The 6,000-nt window shown below is 38.5% G+C and overlaps 1 long non-coding RNA gene across 1 annotated transcript in view; it reads left to right on the top strand.

Moving 5' to 3' along the window:
• Window positions 1-629: 629 nt before the first annotated feature.
• The window catches only part of LOC134853343 (uncharacterized), an 89,013-nt gene continuing 83,642 nt past the window's right edge, over window positions 630-6,000 (top strand). Inside the window, exon 1 of the long non-coding RNA XR_010164349.1 lies at window positions 630-806. This is a non-coding gene — a long non-coding RNA (uncharacterized LOC134853343). The remainder of the gene's footprint in view (window positions 807-6,000) is intronic.

Raw genomic sequence — 6,000 nt, 5'->3', positions numbered from 1 at the left:
TCCGATGAGGCACGGGAAAAAAACAAAAAGCCAATTTTCCATCAGTTGTGTATACGATCTAAAAATAGTTTGAACTAAAAAAATTGAAAGCAAAAATTGAGAAAACAGTTTGAGAAATTAAGTTTTACTTGTTAAAAAATTTGAAGTCTACCTTTTCCCCCTCTCTTTTTTTTTCGTTGCCGCTCGACCTCATCCATCAAATTTGTGAAAACGAAATAATCAAGAGTCGATTTATTTCAATTCATGGTTGCCCAAATAGTCAATTTTGATTAAAGCTAGAGCTCGTTTTCAGCATCTTGGTACAATTTACCCCTATTTGCCTAAAATATTGGTCTATTTTTGTTTCGAATGCCGGAAACTAGAAAAAAAAGCAAAATTGATATCATCTTGATTTCGAGCAGAATTTAAAAAAGGCGGAAAACGTGGGAGCAAAATTGATTCATAAGACAGGGTGCTATTTTAGTTTAATTAATAGTCCCGCTGTAATTACTTATTTTTCGACGCCATAATTAGTAAAATCTAGTTGCTATCAGTTAGTTAAAATAAACTTATCCATCAGACTAGCGTTTTTTTGGAGTTTTTTGTTGTGCTTTAAAAATTAGCAATTTTCAGCCAATATAAAAACTACGTTTCCTGCAAATCAGCTGCGCGGTTTCTGCTCAAACGAAAAAAAAAAGATAAAAAAATATTTTTAAAACCCATATTTTGAATTTGTAGGTTGATTTACAGAACGATGAAAAGCTTTACAGTTTTAGTTATCATTGTAGCGGTTTTAGAGTCTGTAACATTAGCCAGAGAAACAACACGTAAGTTTGTTTTCCTTTTTTTATAAATTAGTTTTTAGTTCGAGCGTTATTCGAAGGCCCCAAAACATATCTCCAGGAAAAAATGCCATTAAATCCTATTAAAAGGTTTTACAGCGGGCAGTCGTAACGAGCTGAAAAACTAAATTGTTAGTTTTTTTTAGATTCACTTTTGATTATTTGGTCAGAAGAAGTTTCCAATAATTTATTAAACAAATTGTTCAAAGATTCGTTTTTAATTGACACCACTTTTGATTTTCCAATAATAATCTAATCGTTTTTGAATTCGTTTTTTTTGCCACAATTTGAATATCCTTCCTGGAAACGCAACAGAACACAGTACACCTAATTCTTCTTGCGGGAGAACTGGGAGGAATTTTCCAAGGATTTGAACAAATGCAATGCATCTCTAAATATGATGTTCTATTAAAATCTAAGGTGTAGACAACACGGAGCAATATTTATTTCCACTATAGAGCAATATCAATGCTCAAATGGTATTTTTTTACGCTGAAAGTGCTAACTTTGTTGTGGGTTTGACTAAAAGATTTGACTAAAAATCAGTTTGAATAAGAAAACAACGCTGATCTTGCCTGAAGATAGCTCGTAGAGTTTTCTCTTTTTGCTTTGCAGTTTACTTATACACTGAACTGACTGACACAATTTGTTCATATTTTTTGAGTCTTTCCGGTTGTAACCGCCCCTCCCCTTAAATGCTTAAAAATTAAAACTTCATGATTTAGGGGGGGGGGGGATAAGCAAATGACCCATTTTTTCACAATTTTTGAAAATTATCAAAAGTTTGTAATTTACATTGTGATTATCAATAGGATCCTACACTTAATCAGATTCAAGGTTACTGAATCTGATAGGCCAGATTATTTCGAATGACGTTGTCAATCATTTCCAGGTTATTCATGAATGTCCTAATTGATGCTACAACAAACTCCTCATCATGCTCACTAGGGGGTAATGCTAATCCTACCGCATTTCGGGACATGTAGTCAATTAATCCCAATTTACTCCCTGCGGAATTTATCGGTCAATCCAACGTATGAGCCGGCTTTGACTTGTTTTTGATCTTTCGCTTGCGTTTAAAGCGCTGATTAAAGCTTGATGATCAGTGATGACGGTAAAATGTTTTCCATACAGATAGTATTTAAAATGTTTAATTGGCCACACGACCCCTAATAATTCGGGTTCTTTTTCAAAATATTTTTCCTCTACTGAGTTTAAGAAACGTGAAGCCTAAGCTACGGCGACCCATCCTTCTGGCGAATGTTGTTCCAGTGCAGCTCTTAATCCTGTAGTAGAAGCATCGCATACGATGCGAGTGTCAAGGTGTTGCTCAAAATATTTGTTTTGTGTTATTTCAGTGACCAATTTTAATATGTTTTTGAACATTGTGTTATGTTCAGTGGACCAGTAAAGTGGTTTGTTTTTTTTTCTGTGTTTTTTAGTAATGGGCGTAGAGCGGCAGCGGTTTGTGCCAATTTTGGTAAATATCGTGTGAGAGGATGTATGGAACCCATAAAGCTTTTTAGTTGTTTAAAAGATTTTGGTGGTGATAGTTTTTCGATGGCCTCAGTATTTCTTATAGAGGTTTTGTTCCCTCGCTATTAACTGTGAATCCTAACCACTCAACTTGTTTGCATGCAAACTTACACTGATCCAATGATATCGCAAGATTTTCCTCGTCCAGTTTTTTTTCAGAATTGATTGCAACTTTTGTTTGTGTAGATCCAAAGATCCTTTTGTTACCATTTGATTATCGTCCAAAAAGGCATAGGTGTTGGTACCTTTGTAAGAGTTAGATCGATCGCTTTTTGGAATTCAGCTGGCATATCCGTGAGGCCATAAAATCCTGTTTGAAACTGATAGGCCTCAGTGCCGTTACCACCAATAAGACTAAAGTTGCATTGTTCTTTGATTGTTTTATCTAAAGAGATTTGTGAAGGTCGAGTGTTGAGAATAGTGTTTGTTTGGGTTTGTCTGATTTACCACCTGTGTATTATTGTCCAACAGCAATTCAATGTTGGGCATTTGGTATTTGTTCTTGTGCGTGAATTTGTTGATTTTCTTAGAATCTAACGCGATCCTTTCTCACTGTTACAGCAATTGGGCTAATAAATTGTCGATCTGAACATTTATCTGGTTTGATAATGTGGTTCTGATCCATCAGTTTTTAAATTCTACTTCAACTCTTTTCAGTAGGTGCACCGGGATACGTCGTCCTTTCTGTTGTATTGGCATGAAGTCGTGGTTGAATTGAGTTTGCATCATGTGATTTTTCGATTTTCCGATACGTATGCGCAGTTGTTGAAAATTTTTTTTGACCCATTGTTTAATTTCTAGATCCGATTCTTCTTGTTCGCGTACGCTTAACACATTTTGTTTATGTTTTTCTTGGATCAACCTGATACTTGTCTGTGGTAGTATGTTGCATCCTATATTGCTGGCCTTTTGATCATCCACAATGATAACCGGGTCTGATTGAATTTTCCAGTGTAACTTTCGCCTAAATACTACACAGCGACGGAGCGTAGAAAAAGTACCTATTAACGACCGGCAGGCGTCAGTTATCTTAATCCTACTCGTTTTTCACCGTCTCGACCTTGCCAGTTGATTTTCTGGTCTGTTTAGGGCTAAGTAAAAAGTTGCTATTTTTAGGCCATCAGTCAAACGACTTTTGATCAGCTTTCGTTTACATGCTAACACAACCACATAGCTGAGTCTCGGATCCTCAGACTACGTGATTGCTATTAAAAACACGGCTCGAACACCCTATTTTATTATGTTTTTGTGTGACAGTTCTATATCAAATCCATTGGAGATGGATTGACCCTTTCCTCTTTCTAGCTACTCATATTCTAAAATATCAAGTTATACCGGTGTTAATTCAAAGTTCTATGGCATCCGAGCAGCTATAAAGTTAGTTTTATATAGTCCTTCAACATATAGTCTCTGGGGGGCCAAGCTTCCGCTCCCGTGTTCTTCTCGAGATAACGTTGTTATCTCTCCCAATTTGTGGCACGGGAGGTTTCCGCGGAATATTCCTTCCCCACTGAAGCTTCCTTTCCCAATAATTTCCACTGCTAAGGATCTTATCGTGTGTTATTGCCACGATAAGAGGCTTCGTTTTTTTCGTTTTTTCGTGCGACTGTTTTCTACTATATCTGTCGTTGTTTTGTTTTTTCGTTCTTTTTCGTCAAAATGGCCGTCTTATTGTATTTCTCAGAAATACTTGCCCGTCAATCAAAATTTTAAAAATTTAAACTTCCGGAATATTTCAACCCTCCTTCGCAGCATTTTTTTATTACCAAGGCCTTTAGTCATCGTTTTCTGTCCCGCCGGAAGGTTGCGCTGTGCCAATCTGGCAGAATGGCACATACTCCCCGGACAAGTTCCCATCAATGTCCCTATTGATCGCATAACACCGGGTTATCGTCAAGTAGTACTCCAGTTCTCTATAATTGATCTTACAAATCGCATTAGAAAATGAAATTTATCTACTCCACCTCAACTCACTGCGTGTCACAAATGGCATCGTAATACATCTCACTGCCTTCTAACATTTTCACAAAATTTGCATCATGAGGAGTGTCCTAGATAAAATTTCTTTTCTGACTATTTACGTCATCTTGCCATAAAACTTCTTTTCGCTCTTTGTGATTAAAAAGTTGGGACCCGTTAAAATTAACTTAACGTCACTCACCAAGTATAATCAGTTATTTATGCGGTCCTTTCAATATGAAAACTAAGAAACTCTGTGGCTAGGAAAGTTATTGAGTTACTCACCCTTTCCGAGCGAGCTTACCCAAACTTACCACGTCGCCACACAGTGAATATGTGATTTACACAGGTTAAAAACTTCAGTCGTGATTAAATAGGTAAATATACTCACCTATATCCCTCATATATATATAAATAGTCATAAATAAAATCAACGATTTCAACAATTTTAACAATTGCAACAATTTCCAAAGTTTGGTCTGACCAAACTAGATCAAAACAAAAAGTTATACAAGTTCAATAATCAAACTAGGTTGATTAGTTCAAGTTTTAACCCACAAAGACAATCAAGTTTTTTTTCCTTCTCTTCCTTTCTTGTTCACGTCTTCACTTATCATCTTCCTTCCATCATCTTCATTCCATTGCTTCTCCATCCTGATCTTCAGCGTCACTGTCTTCCAGAACTTTTTCTAACATGTCCATAGAGTTGCGGGCCGTGCCCCAACTCTCCTATTCCAACAGCCTCAGTTTGCAACAAGGTAGCAAGTCCACATTCACCTTTTGCTCCCGATTCCTGCAATAGCTGTTGTGAAGACACAGGCTCACATTCCGTTCTAGGTCAGCTCGTAAGACCTCTTTCTTTTCATCTTCAGTTACACAAGGCGCTCCAGCTACTCGCTTCACCGCCGTGGTGACCGCGTTTCTGTGCGTCAGAAATGCTCTCTTATAGGCTCCCGGTCCTATATCTAGCTGGAAAGATTGATAGGCTTCCGTGTTCCTCGACATGTGACGCTTCGCGCGTTCATACATCCATGACGTCATCACTGCACGGAACCAAGGCATCAATCTTTGCCTTGACCATATTCTTTCAATGGCTTTGGGTATTCTCAGAACCTTGCAGGTGGTTCTGAAAAGATCCAGTCTGCGGCTCATCTTTACGTTACTCAGCTGCTCAGGAGTCGGCACGGCCGTCTCCTGTTCACTTGTGTCCGCATTAGCCTTCAACCACCTTACTGCCAGCATGGCACTAACCACCACGATTGACAACTGTTGATTCTGATCGGTAACCCCGTAGAGTAAAACTCTTCCACGTCCCATACCTACATCAGATTCCCGCGTTTGGGGTACCATAACGTCTGCGCCAAGCAGTGACTAGGATACTCCCCATGGGTCCTCAATATGTTCTTTCAGGTCCGATACCCTGAGGCTCCCAGCAACGGTTCAACTTCCATCATAATTCTGTGCAAATTGTCTTTCTCTTCTATGATGGGGAATTCAGTGGGTAACGCTCCACTCGCTTTCTGCTTCTGGAACTCGCTCACATTACCTTCGTTCAACCTCATGAACTTTTCACCCACTACGTCTTGCAACACGCCTTCAGATCTTTTCGGGACTGCCCGAAAGATCTTCGCCAACAAATTGTATGACCTTTCCGACATTCTGGCCAACCTCACGCACTTTGGCA

Source organism: Symsagittifera roscoffensis, chromosome 8, assembly GCF_963678635.1.
Source record: "Symsagittifera roscoffensis chromosome 8, txSymRosc1.1, whole genome shotgun sequence".
Lineage (NCBI taxonomy): Eukaryota > Metazoa > Xenacoelomorpha > Acoela > Convolutidae > Symsagittifera > Symsagittifera roscoffensis.
The sequence above is the reverse complement of the archived record's forward strand: the minus strand, read 5'-3'. Positions and strand labels throughout refer to the sequence as shown.